Here is a 20,164-nt window from a genome sequence, read left to right on the forward strand (position 1 = left end):
GTGCTTAGAATTAAAGCAAATTGAAGGAGTTTAGAAATAAACCTTAGAACCAAGGTCTTTCTCTGACCTTCCCCTTCCTCCCTGTCTCTCTGATCCTTTTTCTTCATGAAGAAAGAAGGGACTCTGTGGAATTTTCTTTTCTGACTAAGAAAGCTTCTTTCAAGAAGAATTGCAATTGTCTTAAAACACCCTTCCTAAGAATCACATGGAATAACCAGAAAAGATTAACCACTAGAGAAGAGGAGATACTGGGAGTCATCTCCACACCTAGAGAGACTTTCCTTCTATTCTTCTGAGGGCAGCTCCAGGAGATTACCTGGGAAGCTTTAACTGGATAATAAGACTACCTTTGTTCACAGTGAAGTTCTGCCCCTTGCCTTCTCACCACCTCCCTCCGAGCTCAAAGGAACTTTGTTATTTACTCCTTGCTGTATGAAGAAGGCTATATAAGCATCTGGACCTCACTGGATTATTGGGCAATCATTTTCCATGATTCTCCCATGCTTATGCACATTAAATACATTTGTTATGACTTTTTCTCCTATTAATCTGCCTTTTGTCAGTTCATTTACAGCAAACCTTCAGAGGGCAAAGGTGAAGCTTTCCCTCTTTGCCCTACAGGCCCTTGAGAGATCTTGAAATACATTCTTCATTACATTAAAGCAGTTCTGTGCTGTGAGATAGAACAGCAACTAGTCTCTGTCAATGTATTCAAAAATTATTAGGAGACTGTTATGTTATAGGAAATGATAATTTTCCCTTTTCTACAACAAGCTGAAATTGTACTAAGTCACTTAATATTTATTTGTATAGTCATTTTTGAACTACTACCATGTAACAGGTTTTATGCACATTAGTAATCATTATTTTATTGTATCAGCTGTTGTTATGTAATAAATCACTCCACACACAGTGGCTTAAAAGAATCATTTAATCAAACTTTTGGGTATCTGTGGTTGGTTGGGATATTTGGGATGTCTGAGGCAGCTAAAATGGCTTAAATGGCTGGTTTCTCTCTGTATAACCTCCTGTTCTCTGGAAGACTAGTTGATATTTCTTCACATGGTGATCTCAGGGTTTCTAACAGCAAGACAACTCAAGCTCCACTATGTACACATTTTTCAATCCTCTGCTTGCATTACATTTGATAATGCCCTATTCAAGCCCAAATTGAAGTTTATATTTAAGGAATAAAAAAATAAATTCCACTTCATTATAAAAGGAGTGGCAAATTCACATTTAAGTGGGCACATGTACAGGACTGGTAAGAATTACTGTGGCCATTTCTGCAAACAGTTTACCATATTTAGCATCCCCATTTTTCATTCAGGAAAACACGCTCAAGGACCAATTTAAGCAAGTTTGTAAAGTCAGACAGGATTTGCACATAGATGAGTGATCTTCAACTTTATATTCTTCTCATATATCACCCTGCTTCTAGGTGGAGTGAACTTCACAAACCACTTTTCAGAGATTGCCAACTCTGAGAAAAAGGAAAGATGTGACTTTATGACAACCATTTTGCCTGTTGTAGGAAGGCAGTCAATACAAATGCACTCTTTTGTGTCATTATGTCAGTGCTCTGGGCAGAGTCAGTGCTCTGGGAAGTCTCCCTGTCAGCCAATTTTCCAGTACAGGGACTAGCTTAGACCTAGGCCATGAAGAATTCATGACAAGAGTTCAGAAAATGTACTGTACTTTCTGCCTTCAGGTACCACTTGATTGACTTTTCTCATATTGGGCTCTGCAGTAGCCATGTAATAACGAAAGGGTGGGAAATTCCATGTTGGAAATCCTCTTCCTGGGGCCTACATCCCTGAAGGCTGCATGACTGCTGCCTAGGATGGTAAGGGTATCAGGCGGGTTTACGTGATGTCTGTGGCCATGGCAGGATATACAGAGGACAGAGACCATAATAGTGTCATGGAGGGGAATATTCCTAACAAGATTTAGTTTACTAAGTTAACATTGCAGGTATTACTTGAATTGTATTCCCTGCTATATGCAACTATTAAATTATGTTTTTTCTTAGGGATGATCCTCTTTATATTTTATTGATAAGTATTTAGTGACAATACTTCAGCTATTTCACAGAGTTGTATTTACATTCTGACTAGTTGGTTCAAAATGCTATCTCTAGGGTGGGCATGGTGGCTCATGCCTATAATCTTAGCACTTTGGGAGGCTGACACAGGAGGATTGCTTGAGCCCAGGAATAAGAGACCAGCCTGGGAAACATGTAAGACTCTTGTTTCTTAAAAAAAAATATTTAAAAACTAGCCAGGTGTGGGGGCATGTGCCTGTGGTCATAGCTACTCAGGAGACTGTGGTGGGAGCATCACTTGAGCCAAGGAGGCAGAGGTTGCAGTGAGCTATGATTGCACTACTGCACTGCAGCCTAAGTGACAGAATGAGACTTGTCTCAAACAAAAACAAAAACAAAAACAAAAACAAAAATGCTGCCTCTAGTTTTCTGCTTATTTGTAATAATGCATATGCATATTTCTGATATGTTTATGATTGCAGAATGAATAGACTAATCAAAGCTAAAGCACAAATGCATAGATTGGCATTGATGAGAACTGATTCTACTTATGTGACATTCTGGAAAAGACAAAATATAAGAATGGAAAACAGATCAGTAGTTACCACGGACTAGAGAAAGGTGAGGGAATTGACTACAAAGGGGCACAAAGGAACTTTTCTGGGTGATGAAAACGTTCTACGTCTTGATAGTGGTGTTGGTTACCTGACCAAAACTCTTTTTTTTTGAGACGGGGTCTTGCTCTGTCCCCCAGGCTGGAGTGCAATGGTATGATCTTGGCTCACTGCAAGCTCCGCCTCCTGGGTTCACGCCATTCTCCTGCCTCAGCCTCCCGAGTAGCTGGGACTACACCTGACCAGAACTCTTAATGGTACACTTAAAATGGGTGAGTTATACCATATGTACCTCAATAAGCTCAACTTAGGAAAACAATAAAAATGATGATGCCCCAACTGTCTTATTTAAATAATCTACATTTTAAAAGATTCTAATTTAGGATAAATTTTAAAAATTTTCAATGAATTTTACTGTTTAGAAATTTATCATTAAGGAAAACTATTCCAAACTTAGAAAACTTAGAGATAGTTGTCTCCTTTCAAATTCATATAAAAGCATTGTCTAACAAGCTGACTTGAGAGACATCTGATGCTTTAGAATGATGTTACTGGTAACAGCAGGAGGCAGACATATTTCTAGGCAGATAGGGGCGGGTCCCCAGTGAAACCTGACCCTCAAGCCAAAAACAGCCTAAAGCCTGAAAACCTGGCTGCGGGTTCCGGATAGAGTCCATGACCCAGGTGAGAAATAGTCCTGTGTGCCTGCTCTTTTCTGATTGGTTCTTTCTGAAAACTTCCTTTTAATCAATCAAATGTTGCCTTTTCCAAGGGTACATACAGCCCACACCGCCCCTATTCTGAGCCTATAAAAACCCCAGACTCAGCCATATGGAGGGACTATACAACTTGGGGTAGGGGCTATTCACTTTGGGTCCCCTCTCCACGGAGAGCTGTTCTGTGACTCGATAAAACTCTTCTCTGCCTTGCTCACCCTCTGGTTGTCTGCATAACCTCATTCTTCTTGGATGTGGGACAAGAACCTGGGACCTGCTGAATGATGGGTGCAAAAAGACTGTAACATGTTCCTGGTGGGCTCACTGAGCTGTGGGTATTGGCATGCTCCCATTCTCTGGACCATGGGAGAGAAGAGCTGCAATGCTTCTGGAACCCAGACTTCAGGACTCCCCAAGCTAGAGCTGTAACAGCCCCTTTGGGTTCCATGGTTGCTGATATCTCTGATTTTTCAGGCACCACCATGTTCCTCTCATCCAGATGCTGGTGCCCAAGGTGGAGGCCACTTGCAGTATTCCTGGTCCAGCATCAGCCTTGTACAGAGCCGGTGCCTGGAGTTGTCCCCCACTGCTGTAGCAGCTGGTGATCCTGGCTCGCCCTTGGCGGATGTGAGATCCAGGTCAGCAGCATGAGCACAGCACTGCCTGCTGGGTCGAGTACGTGGGGCAAGTCCAGGCACGAGCCCTGAGTGGAGCGAAGTTGGGGCAGGAGTGCTGCTGGCCGCAGATATTTCCAACTGGAAAGCGGCACCTAAAAATCCTGTCATTTCTTTTGTTAAAATTACTATTTACCATTCATTAGGACTAGATTCTAGGAATTAGCATCTAACATTACACAGTTGAAAATAATTTTCGTTTGGTAGAGATAAAATTGATTTCTGTGTGACTCTGTAGGGGAGGAAAAATGCTTCCTTCTACCCTTCTATGTTCTGTGACTAGTCTAAGAATTAAATGGACATAAAACACATTCGCAGGAGAAAAATAATTTTAATTTATGGACATATGCATGGGAATCCCACTAAAAAAATGAGACTCAAGGAAGTGGCCAGATAACTGAGATATATGTCAGCCTAAGCTATAGGAAAAAATAGGGCTTTGTAACTTCTGGGGAGTGGTGGAGGCAAATGACAAGAAGGTGAGGGGAGGAAATGTAGAGTGAACATAGTTTACCTTCTTATGTGGATAAGAGTCTCTCAGGCAATAAAAATTATGTTGGAGTTGTTCTCTTCCTGGTATAGATACCTTTACTAATAGAAATTTTCTTTGTAAATATAAATTTTCTTTACAGAAGGGGAAGTTTATACATTATTTTAAGCAGGTGAGGGGGAAGTGAAGAGCTTTTTTGGCATTGGCTGGTTCTTAATTTACTTTAGCTTGAAATAAGCAATATGCCAAGTGGCACATTTTGAGGATAGCATGTTTTGAACCCCTTCAGTAGAAAAGATAATCCAGAGGTTATGATTTTATAGCTCTTTATGACGTTAGCCAGTTTTGCTCTGTTGGGAGGAAAACTTTCCTCTAACCCTCGTAGGTTCAAATGGTCTAGGCCTTTGGATTAACTAAGAAGAGATTAACAGAAGAAACATTTTTGTGCCTACAGAAGCACCCAGTAATGAGTAACTTGTTTGGTAGCCAGAGGTAAAGGTTTGTATTCCAATTTAGCAAAAATGGAGGGGAGGTTTATGGCATCAATAGGAAGGTATGAAAGGCTCTATTTAGCTTTTTGATGCTAATAGGCAGCTAAATTCATACTTCCTGGTGCTGAGGGTCAGTATTTTCCAAAAGAGGAAACTTCCTGGGTGAGGGGGTGTGGGTAGTGTCAATGGCAGGTGTATTTTTGGGAGTACCTGTATGAGTGTAGATAGTGTTTTATTTTTATTTTTTGGTGATTATAGATTAAGATGTTCTCAGTTTAAAATAATTTTTATACCACTGTGGTGAGCTGTTAATCTACCCAGTATCTAATTTAGCAATCTTATTTTAGCATCTTTTCTTTTACTAATGCTATATACCAGTCTTGCATATACTTCTTTAAACTCCCTTTACCATCCCAATGGTTCCCTCATTAATAAGTTTAAATATTTGAAATCTGGTCACTATGTGTTCTCATATATTTTTTAACATTAAAAGATTTATACTCTGGCAATTTTCTCTACTTTTTCATTCCTAGTACACAGTACTTCTCTTACATATGTAGGTATTAGCCTTTTGTTAGTTTATAAGATCATCATTGTGGGAAAAGTATTCTGAGTTCTGAAGAGCCAATGAAGAAACTTTTGAAACACACCCGATTTTAACTTGGGGACTGTCTGTACTATATTTTATTAATAGTCTGTGGTTTGGTGTTCTCTGGTACTTGAATTCCTAAGGTTTACTGCCTTGAAGTTCTTGGCACACCATAGGCAGATTAGCCACATGGTCATGTTTTAGAGTTTGGGTTGTGTTATAAGTTTGGGTTCTGTTAGAAGAATAATTAAAACTTAGGCAGAAATTGGCTGACTTCCTAGATAGGCAAGGTTAAGTCTCATGACGTTAGGCTACTAGGCAGGGTTTCTTGGCATGACAGTTATTACATTGAAGTACTTGACAGTTTTCATTGTAAAGAATATTCTTATTTGTAAAGTAGTTCCCTCATATTTGTGGTTTCACTTTCTGCAGTTTCAGTTACTCACGATCAACCGCAGTAGGTTATTTTTATGAACATAAGATATTTTGAAAGACAGTGACAGAGAGAGAGACCACATTCAAATAACTTTTATTACAGTAAATGCTATAGTTGTTCTATTTTAATATTAATTATTATTAATCACTTACTGTGTCTAATTTGTAAATTAAACTTTATCCTAGATATGTATATATTGGAAAAAAATAGTATATATAGGATTTGGTACTATCTCCCCACTGCAAGAACCTACTGGGGGTCTTGAAATGTATCCCTTATGAATAAAGAGGGACTGCTGTACCTCATTAAATTCTCATATGGTAAATTTAACCTAGTGTTCTTTCATTCCCTCCTCAGTGGAATTTTGACACTTGGTTTTGATATTTTATGAAAAAGCCCTTATTGAAACAATTTTTGGTGCAGTTATGAAATTGACAGCCAATTTTATTTTTTCCTCCTTCCTTCTTTTCCTTCTCTGTGGTATTTTAAATATTTCACAAAACTAGTGTATAGAATATCAACACACTTTACAGACGACAACTTTTAGTCACAGCATCCTCAGTTTGGAAACTTGCTGAATAATATTGCTCATATGATGACAAGTTTGAAATAAAGGCACATTATTTTGAATGGCTGTGCCCTATGGCCCAGGGTTACCGAAAATGTGGTCCATGGGCCAAGGCCTGCCTGCAAACTGTTTACTACCTGTCTGTAATGAGATTTCTACAGAACTTGAAAGCATTTGTAAACTTTTGTAACCAATTTCTCAGAGTAAGTTTATGTCTGTTGAATAAACCTATAAAGTTTTCCTAAGAGAAGGATGTAGTTTGTTACTTGCTGTTTCTTCTCCTCCTTCTTGCTGTCTTCCACTCCTCTTTCTCTTTCTCCTGTTATTGATACTGCCCCTGCTGCTCACCTTCTCTTTCCTGATTTTATTCTTTGCCTTCTTATTCTTCGTTTTGTCTTCCTTTTCCCCCTCGTCCTGTTCCTTCTGATTCTTCTCCCTTGTCCTCCTCCTCCTCTAGATATGAAAGTGCACTATATTCACCTAAGGTACGTAAGTAATTGTTCCTTTCAGTTACCTTGATGAGAACTTATTAATTTAAAATATTATTTTAAATACCACCTTTATCTTACAGGTCCATTGAAAAAATGCATTTTGTAACCTACTTTTTTTTTTTTAATGGAATAAATTCCAGTTCTTCAGCTTGATTTTCAGGATCTTTCCAATGTAAGCCCAATATAACAGTCCTAACTCCTCATAATTCCCTTAAAATTATGATGATCTCCCCTTTATTGTGTATTTATACCATTTATCTTCCAAGAATGGATTCTCCACCAACTTCTTGTTTGATTCACCCACCTAATGAGTATTTAGCATCAATTAGATGCTGGGCAATGAGTTCCTGCCACTCAGGAGTTTAGCACCTAGAACATAGTCAAATACTTACCTCTTCTTTGGGGGCGTCTCCATGAGGTGTATTTAGAAAAAGCACGGCCAGGTGCGGTGACTCACGCCTGTAATCCCAGCACTTTGGGAGGCTGAGGCAGGCAGATCATTTGAAGTCAAGAGTTCGAGACAAGTCTGACCAATATGGTGAAACCCCGTCTCTACTAAAAATACAAAAAAATTAGCCGGGACATGGTGGCACATGCTTGTAGTCCCAGCTACTCAGGAGGCTGAGGCAGGAGAATTGCTTGAACCCAGGAGACAGAGGTTGCAGTGAGCTGAGATCGCGCCATTGCACTCCAGCCTGGGAGACAGAATGAGACTCTGTCTCAAAAAACAAAAACAAAAACAGAAACAAAAAAAACAAAGAGAGTCACAGGGATTGGGGACTGGGATATAAATCCCAGCTAGTCACGACCCCTAATTCCTTAGGTCTCCTTTGTGCACTCATCTGTAAAGTGGGCATGATGCTGATCTTTCCTTCATAAAGGATTTTTTAAAAAAGATTATATTAAATAATAAGGTGAAAGAACCTGTCATAATGTAGAATTTATTCAATGCTATTTTCTTCTTGTCACCTATGAAAAAAATGTTACCTTCCATTTACTTTAATTCTGACACCAAAGGCTATCTATCCTTTTCCTGTTCTACACCATGCACATTCTAAACTAGTTCCATTTCCTGGTACTATCTTCCTGTTCCAACTCCCCTTTTTATTTCTGCAATGCCCACTCTTCTTTTTCCATCTGCCCAAACTGTGTACTTCCTTCAGGATGAGATTCAAAACCCCACTCCTCCAAAATCACTCATGGGCCAAGGGGCTTATTTGGAATGTTCTTATAGAACTACTTTAGCTCTTGGCTATGTTATCTCTGGTGTTGACCATTTTATTAATTTCATCTTGTCTTCCCAATGAAAATGAATATTCTTTGATGGTAAGGAATTCGTCTTTTTTCCCTTTCTTTCTTTGCTTTCTTTTCTTTCTTTTTTTTTTAAATAATAACCTCCCGTCCAATTATATGGTATTTGTATTTTTCTGTTCCCTAGAGTGTAGAGCATAGGAAAGATAGTTAAAAATACAGCAGAACCTTGACACTGGTGAGGGATATGGGTAAGCCATGCTATAAAGTGGATGCCCACTGGCCACGGCGATTTACTGCTCACGTACTTCTCCCGGCCATACCATCCTCATGATGCAAGTGCACCAAATTTGTGCTTTAGCAAAATGGCAAACTCATGTCCTTGGACATCTTGTGCTTGTAAAAAGCTGAAACCTCAACTGTCAAAACCCCGAATGCCAAGAGTTTCTTATGTTTTTGATAAAACTGTGGTTATACCCAAAAGTACTTGATGAAAATTTTTTATTTAGCCCATTATTTTGGAATTGTACTGCCTCAGTACTCATCTCCAATTACTATCAGATGTGGGTTTGAAGGGTAGTTCCGGGGTGAATACAGACAGGGGAATATCTTCTAGTTCTTGTCTGGAGGCTCTGGACCCACCTGCACTTTCCCAGACCTGAAAGAGCAGCAGCTACCAGATGCCAAGCACTGCCTTTAGGTGTTCAGATGAACTTCTGAGCCATATCACCTGTCCTTAAAAGCCATGACCCAGGAAGGGTCCCTTCTCTCAGATGTCCCTTCTCTCAGTAGATTCACCCAGTAACCAGTTTTATGAAGAACAGTGTTTTTCAAAATGGGAAGAGAAAGCAGTGCTTTGACTTAGAGGACTCTCTTCTGTTTAATTTTAACTTTCAATATGTTGTTCTTAATTGTAGAAATTACTTCAAAAGGAAATTAAAGAATTGAAGCCCCAAGTCCCAGCATAATATTAGGAACTAATATTAGAGCTTACTTTCAAATAATGGCTAACTCTAGTGGAATGCTTATAAGGTACCTGTGTTGGTTTTTCATCGCCCTGACACATACATGAAATTATGCATCTTCCAGAGAGTATCTGATTTTACAGGGTGTGCACCTATGACTTTCTCTGATGACTGGGCTATTTTATAGCTCTCTAAATAGAAACTAAGTGGTAGAAAACTGATAACAATGCAGGTTTTTCTTGTCCACAGTAGTGCAAATGATTCTTTTTTTTAATTTTTGTTTTTATTATTTTTTTTGAGACGGAGTCTCAGTCTGTCTGGAGTGCAGTAGCACGATCTTGGCTCACTACAAGCTCCACCTCCTGGGTTCATGCCATTCTCCCACCTCAGCCTCCTGAGTAGCTGGGACTACAGACACCCGCCACCATGCCAGGATATTTTTCCTTTTGTACTTTTAGTAGAGACGGGGTTTCACCATGTTAACCAGGATGGTCTCGATCTCCTGATCTCGTGATCTGCCCGCCTTGGCCTCCCAAAGTGCTGGGATTACACCGTGCCCAGCTGCAGATGATTCTTGTTCACAGAAATGCAAAGGCATATTGCATTTAGAGATAAAATTTTATTATGTTTTATAAAACATTATAGAGATAAAACTTGAAAATGTTTAGTGACCTGTGGGATATCAACCAGTTTTGCATTTATTAGCAAAATCATTTTAGCATTCCTAACTGCATGTGTACATTCTCTAAATTCTTCTACTAGTCTCCTCATTAATTAATTGAATCAACAAATTATTTGACACAGGTTCATTTTACATTTGTTTGAGAGTCTTGATTTTACTTCGTAAAAAATTATAGTTTAGCAATTTTGAAGGTTCCACTGAGAAGCCCAAGTGGGCTTTCCTGACAAAGTAAACTTCTGATGGGGTTTAGGACACATTACTCCAAAATATAGCACCTTGGCATATTAAATATTTTAAACTGAAGAAATTTGAGAAGCAGGAAGTTCACTCTACTTTACCCCGTCTTTCTCCTCTGAAGCAGACTGTAAAACCTAGGAAGAATTTTCTGATCTTTCCTTGAAGGAAGAGACTGGGTGCCCTCCCAATACGTGGAGGAAAGGAGTGTCCTTATCTTTGAAGATAAAATGGCACAGAGAAGAATCTGTACAAACAAGATGAAACTGCTTTTGCAAAATTATGACAATAAGAGAAATCTAACATAGTTGACTCCATCTTGTTTCTGACCTTCAGGATGTCCTTGGTCATTCCTGGGCATAGGCCAACCTAACTTTAGGAGAATAATTTTTTTTTAATGTGTGTGTGATGGAGTTTCACTCTTGTCACCCAGGCTGGAATGCAATGGCATGGTCTTGGCTCACAGCAACCTCTGCCTCCTGTGTTCAGGCAATTCTTCTGCCTCAGCCTCCTGGGTAGATGGGATTACAGGTGCCCGCACCCACGCCAGGCTAATTTTTTTATTTTTTGAGATAGAGTCTTGCTCTGTCACCCAGGCTGCAGTGCAATGGTGCAATCTTGGCTCACTGCAAGCTCTGCCTCCTGGTTCACGCTATTCTCCTGCCTCAGCCTCCCAAGTAGCTAGGACTGCAGGCACCCACCACCATGCCCAGCTAATTTTTGCATTTTTAGTAAAGATGGGGTTTCACCTTGTTGGCCAAGCTGGTCTCGAACTCCTGCCCTCAGGTAATCTGCCTGCCTTGGCCTCCCAAAGTGCTAGGATTACAGGCGCAAGCCACTGCACCCGACCTGTTTGTAATATAACTTGCAAACAAGGATGAGAATAATCCCTCACTAAAACAAATCCCCTCCTTGTGTAGGGACCAAAGACCATCTTTATAAGACTAATGAAAGGCCACAAGAATAGGATTATGGGGTGGGGGGCTGAACTCTGATAAGACATAGACATCTTTCTACAATCCTTTACTGCTCGGGAGTCACGTGGCCAGAGGTCACCAGATTTGTGACTTCCTCAGTTGCTCCTATAGATAACATCACGGTTGTAAAACCTAAGAATTTTTTTTTTGAGACATCTTCCAGATAGACCCAACATGGACTCATGACTCAACTGAACCTGTGGCCCCACTCAGATGTGGACTCAGTGCTTGAGGACTGTTTTCCACACCCCTATGATTTCATCCCCCGCCAATCAACAGCACCCATTCCCTAGCTCTCTGCCCACCAAACTCCATAGAAACCCTAAACTCTGAGCCTTTGGGGCTACTGATTTGAGTAAAATTATAATTCTGTTTCCTGCATGGCAGGGCCAGTCTCGTGTCAATTAAACTCTTTCTTTACTGCATTGCCATGGTCTCCATGAATCAGTTTTGTCTGTGCAGCAGGCAGGAAGAACTCATCAGGAGTTACAAAGATTTGCTGTTTTCCCCATTTTATTACTATTAGATCATACATTTTGTCCAATCATATTTCTCTATGACAGTTCACTTGTCATCAAACCTAACATAAAAATATGCTGAATTTACCATTTTTTTCTGGTCTTCATTTTTTAATGAAAGCTTCTGTGTCATGTGAAACTTGTGTTAAATAAATTGTATATTTTTCACTTGAAAATCTGTCTTTTGTTAAGGAGTCTCAGCTGTGAACCTAGGATGGGTACAGAAAAGATGGTTTTCCTACCTTACACTGTGTCGTTGGAGAAGTTTACCAATGGTTGCTTAACCTGGGCACATCTTTTCTTCGTTTCCAGAGTAAATTCCAAGTAATAGTAGAACTTTGGCTTTGCTTACTCACTCTCTGTTTATCTATTTTTATCCCTCCCTCTCTAGTAATTTTGTGTTTAGTTCTTGTTTCTGGTTTGCCCATAGTCAACAACTTATTCTCAATTGGTTGTTGTAATGATTGGGAATTTGGTTTTACAATGTAACCATTTGGTGATCTCTCTACATGATGGAGAAGATCTTTTTTGTTGGGTAAAAAACAACAGAGAATTTGGTAAGTTTTTGTTTGTTTTTCTGTATGTTTATCTATTTGTGAACTCAAATCAATTCAGAATGTTGTGCCCGCTGGGAAGAAGACTAGATTTTTGATATCAAGACTAGTTAGTGTTTGTATTTCTGTGTTTATTCTTGACTCATGGCAGAATTGAAAGACTGAAGCCATAAGCTCTCTACTTATCTATGTGTCTATATGTATTAGTATTTGTCACTGGGAAAGATACTGCCCTTTAACTGTAAGAGTTGGAAAAGTTTTTCAGCTTTTGAAAAGTATTAATACTAGAAAGTATTTATAAATTAGATTATAATGTCTCTTAAAGAAGCTCTCATCTTATTTTTATAGAGATAATTAAGCCCTTACATAATTCTATTTCCCCATTTAACAGAAAATAAGAAAATTGAATTTTTAATATGTTAAATGTACTTGATTTTTAAAAAAATTCTTTTTACAAAGACTGTTAGCTCAAAAAAGTGGTAAGACTTTAAGTTTACATAATAATGTGAAATCTTTGGCAGATATGACTGATTTAGTAACTTTTTTTAAAATAGCTGAAGCTTTTATTTGGTTTATCAATATTAGGTACAATATATGCATTAGTCCATTTTCACACTGCTATAAAGAAATACCTGAGACTGGGTAATTTATAAGGAAAGAGGTTTAATTGACTCACAGTTCCTCAAGGTTGGGGAGGTCTCAGGAAACTTACAAGCATGGCGGAAGGTCATGGGGATTCAGGTACCTCTTCACAAGACAGCAGGAAAAAAAATGAGAAAGAGCAAAAGAAGAAGGAAGTGCCAAACACTTATAAAACCATCAGATCTCCTGATAACTCACTCACTGTGATGAGAACAGCATGGAGGAAATCACCCCCATGATTCAATCACCTCCCACCAGGTCCCTCCCTTAACACATGGGGATTACATTTTGAGATGAGAGTTGGATGGGAACACAAAGCCACCCAGAAAAGAAAATGGATTTTCTTTCTCATTAAGATGCCATTTTATACCTTCTTAGTGAGGCCTTTCCTGGCTGATCTACTTAAAATTACAAGCTACCTCCCCAGCTCATGATTCCCAAATGTCTGGGCACTTCCCTACAGTTATTATTTTTTCTATAGACCTTATTTTCTAACATGCTGTATAATTTGATCACTTATTATGTCTACTGCTTATTGTCTGTCTTCTCCTTGTACATTGGAAGTTGTACAAAGGCAAGGGATTTTGTTTTGTTTCCTAATATAACCCAGGGGTCAAATAGGGATTCAATGAATATTTTTGAGTAAACTAATGCAGAATTGATGTTGGATGTCAGCAGAGATGGGATGCCTATAACAAGGTGTGTAGTCAGCCTCACCAGCTCCTGAGAGGTCCCTTCCTGTACTCTTCCCCAGGCTAAAGACTGGGTAACTTATAAAGGAAAGAAGTTTAATTGACTCACAGTTCCTCATGGCTGGGGAGGCCAGTATAGACATAGTAGCAACCCCCATAAATTCTCAAAGCCTAAGACTGAATTTCTGAGGGGTCCCTGAGAGAAGGATTTACTGATAAGAGTGAATGAGAATGACAGGGGTTGAGTCCAGACCTCATTACCAAGAATGCTGCCCAGAGGTGCTTCAATCCCATCCCAACCTCTACACTCATCAAGTAGGGAACAAAAAAGACACAGGCCTTCACACCTCTCCTAGCTGGGGAAACTGATGATCCCATGAAAATGTGAGCTCACAGGGGAAATTAGTGAGACATCTGAGGAGAACAAGCTGTGCAAAAGAAAATTCACTTACTGAAAACCTGTATTTGAACACACAGCATTTACAAAAATTTGATCATGTAGTAAGTCAAAAGACAAATTTAGGTAAGTCTCAACAAATGTAAAAAAGCTTGTATCATTCAGACCACATTCTCAAACTACAATGCAATTAAATTAGAAGTTAATTAAAAATTAATTATAAAAACTGCCTTATTTGAAAACTTTATTAAGGGACCTTGCTACTCACTTTCTCTGTGAGACATGGTGAGATTATAAACAGAGCTGTTTTTACTGTAAGAATAAAACAGATGTTTTTAAATCTCAAAAACACTTTTATCCTTCTCAATAAGTTCCTAGGCTACTTATTAAAGTATAAATAAGTTCTTAGTCTACTTATTACTGTATTAATAAGTAATACTTATTAGCATAGGATCTTGTTAGTTCCTGAAGAACAATCCTTAAGATTTTCAACAACTTTCATTGAGAACAATCTTTAAGATTTTATATTTTCTTTCCTGATTTCTTCTTTGATTTTGGAAACAAGAAATAGAAAAATGAAGATCAAAAAACAAAAACTTCAAAAAAAAGTGTGCAACTTTTGTTGAAAACTAAACTATGTTCTTGAGGTGGGAAAGAATGCGCTTACTAACACTGGACGATAATTCAAAAAAACTTGAGATCATTTTTCATCTGCCTTCTTATATTTTAATAATTTATGTTGCCCTAAATTCCACATAGTATGTGGAGGAAATCAAAAGGAATATAGATAACAATTTAAGGCTTAACTCCTAAATTTCTATCTTAGGTCTCAAACTCTTCCTTGAACCCAAGCTTTTTATATCTATCTACCTACTTAAGCTTTTTATATATGGACGTTTACCCTTGGATGTCTAATAGGCATCTCAAACTCCGTGAATTCAAAATTGCACTCTTGATGTCCAGCCCCCATAAACCTGCTCTTCCTTTGGTCTTTCTCATTTTACCACTACTCTTTCACTTGTTTAGGCCAAAAACTCTGGAGTCATTGTGGATCCTTCTCTTTTTATTACATTCTGCATGCACTTTAGATACAAATAGTGTTGGCTTTACCTGGAAAATATTCCTCAATCTGACAATCTTAGCATTTTCACTGCTACTTCTTTGGTCAGTGCCACCATCATTTCTATCCTGGAAAATGTCACTGTCTAGTGTCCCTGAATCCACTCATGTGCTTTTATAATCTGTTTGCTACTCAGCAGTCAGATCATGTTATGAACCTGCTGAAAACTCTTCTTATCACAGGGACCCAAAGGTTTTCTATAGCTTGGTTAGCTGCTTCTCTATTCCCATCTGTTTCTACTTTCCTTCTCTCTCACTGTCTGCAGCCACACTGGCCTTCCTGATGTGCCTCAAACAGGTGCAAATCCTTCCTACCTACCTCAAGGTCTTGTGCTTATTGCTTCTTCTACTGGAAACCTCTAGAGACTTCAACAGTTTCCTCCCTCCCTTCAGTCATTCTGCATGAATACCCTGGACCCAGTATGTCCTTTTCCCAAATAAATTTTTATAAAATGGTACTCCAACATTCTTTATTACTTGCCCTGCTTTACTTATTTTTTCAAAACACTTTCAACTATCTTTCATTATAGATCTCTATTCATTTGAATATTGTGTGTCTTTAATAGAATGTAAGCTCCTTGAGGGCAGAGGTTTATGCAAGAAAGCAGCTGAGCATAGGTTGGTGCCAGCACAAAGTAGGTGCTTAGTAAGTATTTTCTAGCGAATTGAGAGTGAATATTAAGGGTAGAGATGGTGGGGTAGCTAGATCCTTCAAAAAGGCTGAATTGATTGATTGTAAAGATGAGCTAATTTTAGAGATTAAGCGTTTCAAAAGAAACCACTGATAAAATTACTCACAGAAATTACTGATTCATATATGGAAATACTTTTAAAATCTGGCAAAGTGACATGCTACAATCATTGAACAGTCTGCAATTCAAGTGGAATGTGCTGTAATGGGACTTTTGACATCCATCCTCTATAGAGGCAGCTGTAAATACATTTAAAAGCGAACTAAACAACTCACATTGTTTATCACTGCATTACAGGCCTGGGACTTTCCAAGAATAAACAAAATGCTAACTATTTATACAGACATTCTTTTTTTCCACTGCAAATGATCTGAGATGGACTTAAGTGTTACATTTCTTAACTGATGTTTTGCAATGTTTTTCTCATTAACGCCCTCTCATGCTTTTCTCTTCTCATCTCTCCTCAAACTCTTGTCAGAACAACATGCTGCATTGTGCAACAAAAGTTTACTTTCATCTCCAAACATGTTAAAGGATACATTAGATTAAAGGAAAGAATGTCAAGACTAATGGAGAAGTCATTAAAATGAAGAGATGTTGCATTAAAAACAAAAAGAGTCTCTTTTGGATCCCGAAGGCATTCACTAATTTCCCATTGTAATTTATTTACCAGCAAGCTTCACAATTCTGCTTCTACTTCAATTCCAAGGGTCTGGGTGTTGGGAGCAAAGCTGAAATTATGACATTTTGAGTATAACAGGATACCTTTTAAACTGGTTGTGTTGACAAGTCACTTAGGGATTGGAATGAGACCAAAGACAGGAGGCTTGGCAGATGACAGATGATCAGAAGATGCTGTTTCTGCATTTTACCCAGACCTACTGGGGAGAAAAGCCGACGATCTTTTGGCCTGGACTCTTCTCAGCTCCATTATGGTAGTCCAAAACACCAACCTATTGGCCAGCAGTATGCATTTCCTCTCAAATGGCACTTCATTGGGTACTTTTAGCTATGAATATTCACAAAGAACCTTCAATATCATTGTCTGTAGAAGAAAACTAACAGGAATAAAGAAAAACATCTGGATAACATATAAATAAAAGCACCCTGAAGACCCTGTGACCATTTAAAAATATTACACGCAGAATTCTGAATGAAAAACTGCAGTTTGTTTGCCATTTGCTTTGTGAAATGGACATCTAAGACGTTTCCCAATAAACATTTGAAAAGAAACAGAAAACCCAAAAGACAAACTTAGGTCTTTCATTTAGGACTAGGCTAAATGGAAGAGGACTTGGTTTATACCAGAGAAAATTTAATATGGAGCTGTTAGGAAAGCTCCCCACCGAGGTGAATCCATTCATCCTTAGTAGCCTGTCTAGTGCTTTCAAAGGTCTCTGCCCACAAAGAGTCATCACTGAGGTTAATAGGATAATGCACAGAATTCATCAGGAAGTGAACTCTGTTTTGCTACCTCGTGATCCTCAAGGGAGTACTTCAACCACACTTTGTCCAAAACTGTTATTCAATGAGTCATGTTTGCACTCAGTTACTCGGAAGCCAAATGAGTAGTATACGTTATAAATCATTTCTGCTCAAAGTTCTTGTATCACATGAGGATAAATGCTCTATGTTATGATACAATCACCCCTTCTTGTGCTTTAGAGAGACTGTATCTTTCCAAAATACATAATAATTTTATATCTGAGAGCCAAGAGTTTTCTTTTTGAGACAGGGTCTTGCTCTGTCACCCAGGCAGGTGCGGTGGCACAATCTGAGCTCACTGCAACCTCTGACCCCTGGGCTCAAGTGGTCCTCCCACCTCAGGCTCCCAAGTAGCTGGGACTACTGGCATGTGCCACCGTGCCAAGATAATTTTCTGTATTTTTAGTAGAGACGGGGTCTCACCATCTTGCTCAGGCTGGTCTCAAACTCCTGAGCTCAAGTGATCCATCTACCTTAGCCTCCCAAAGTGTTAGGACTACAGGTGTGAGCCACTATGCCTGGCCTAAGAGCCAAGAGTTCTTTAACTTAACAAAAAATGATGATTTATAAGAATTATTTTTTGGAGATGGGGGATAAACATAGTATTTTTTAATTATTTGATTTAATTTGACATTTGGAAGAGAAAAATTTCAGGTCATTGATTATTAATTCTTGTGATATTATAGCTCATCAGATTTTTAGCTATCTTAAGGGATATGTACAAATTCTCCAAAATATCACAAAACAAAATGAACTCTAATGGCTTCAAAAACAACAATTATAGAGCCCCTGTAGAATGCCAGGGACTACTTTGCATATTTTGACTCATATATTTAAGCCTCTAAATATCCTTAGGAGATAAAAACTGCCATTATTCCATTTTTAGAAAGGAAGACACTGAGACAGAGAATGAGGATGAGGGAATTTGGTCAACATCACACAGTTGAAAATAGAAGATCTGGAGTTTGAATCCATGAGCCAGACCTGAGAGCATATGCTTTATTGCTTTCAGTGAATTCGTTGACTAGCAAAGTATCTTCCATATGCACAATTCTGGGCTAGTGCTGGACATGAGGAGGACATCTGACTGGTTGCGTGCAGCACTGAATGTCCTCAGGCTGGTGCTTCATTGTCATGTGGTCCCTGACACAGTTGCCAGAATGCATGACCTCCATGGATCACCACACTACTTTGATCTCCTTGTTTTTTGTTTTTTGTTTTTTTTAATGTAGCAGCTTTATTGAGATATAGTTAACATAACATATAATTCACTCATGTAAAGTGTACAATTTAATGGCTTTGAATATATTCACAGAGTTGTACAACCATCATCATCATCAGTTTTAGAAGATTTTCATTATTCTGAAAAAAAGAACCTCATACCTATTCGTAGTCACTCTTTATAAGCCCCTCTCCCAATTACTAACAAGCACTGGTCTGCTTTATGTCTCCATAGATTTTTTTTATTATGAACATTTCATATAAATAGAATCATACAATATGTGAACTTTTCTGTCTGGCTTCTTTCATTTAGCATGATGTTTTCAAGCTTCATCCATGTTATAGTACGTGTTAGGACTTCATTTCTGTTTATTGTCAAATAACATTCTATTGTCTGAATTTGCCACATTTTATGTATTCATTCAGTACTCAATGGACATTTTTCCACTCTTTGGCTATTATAAATAACAATGCTATGAATATTTGTGTGCAAGTTTTTTGTGTAGATGTGTTTTAATTTCTCACAGGTGTACACTTAGGAGTGAAATTGCTGTGTCATAGGGTAAGACTACATTAAACATTTTAAGAAATTGCCAGCCTGTTTTCCTCCTTGCTTATTGATAGTAAGAAGTCCTTCTTAGCAGTTTTTGCAAAAGTGACTTTTCTCCTCTATAGAAGCACCTTGACATTAGAAGGCAAGGATGCCAGACCTTGTCTTCAACAAATATTCAACATCTGGTGGACTATAAGTGGCCACTTTTAGTAACAGAAACCAAATGGAAAATGTAGAATAATCTTGAGTAACTACCCCAACCCTTCTTAATATTAGGTCTTTTAAGTGACTGTATGAAACAAATTTAATAAATGATGAAAACAATAGTAGCATCTGTTAAACACTGTAGATGTGTCAGGAGGTCTATGAAGTATTACAAGTATTTTATCATTCAATTTTAGAACCACTAAAATATTTTAGAATCTTTACATTCTAGAGAGTAAGATTAAAGCAAAATTATAAGAATGACAGAGCCATAGTTTTATCTATACTGATCACTAGGTAGCGGGAAAAGGTTTAGCTTGAAGTAAGAAAAACTAAAACAAAAAGATGAACTTCCCTGAATGGAAGACTATTCAAAAGACACTCACTTAGCTGGGTCACTGAGGCTGTTTTCAGGAAGCAGGAAGTAGAATGAGTTACTGTTATCTTTTTCTGGGTCTGTGTACTTATGATGCTATCTTATGGTTTAATTTTTCTATAGGTACACAGGATGTGTGGGTGGCCAAATAAAGTATTACAGAAGCTGGTAAATATTAACAGAAAAAAGAAAAGAGGAACTGTTCTATTAAAACATTTTATTAGCTTTTGTTAAAAAATTTTCCATTTGCAAAGTGCCCATCTCTTGCCTACTATGAAAATTTGTTTGAATAGGTTTATCCACCTAAGCCTACATGAGAGACCAGTGAGTAGACACAAAGTTAAACACACAAGAAACAATCTTATGCAGTATTTTGTTGTGACGTCTTTTAAGTAAAAATTGGGAAATTTATATTTATTATAACAAATGATGGCCAAATGATAGCCACGAAAGCCATTGCTGGCAAATAATTATAATTCATACGGTAAT

General features: G+C 38.2%; 1 long non-coding RNA gene across 2 annotated transcripts in view; it reads left to right on the forward strand.

The window, feature by feature from the left end:
- The window catches only part of LOC102139033 (uncharacterized), a 270,410-nt gene that overhangs the window by 103,055 nt on the left and 147,191 nt on the right, over nucleotides 1–20,164 (forward strand). The window lies entirely within an intron of this gene.

Source organism: Macaca fascicularis, chromosome 14 (genome assembly GCF_037993035.2).
Source record: "Macaca fascicularis isolate 582-1 chromosome 14, T2T-MFA8v1.1".
Taxonomy (NCBI): domain Eukaryota; kingdom Metazoa; phylum Chordata; class Mammalia; order Primates; family Cercopithecidae; genus Macaca; species Macaca fascicularis.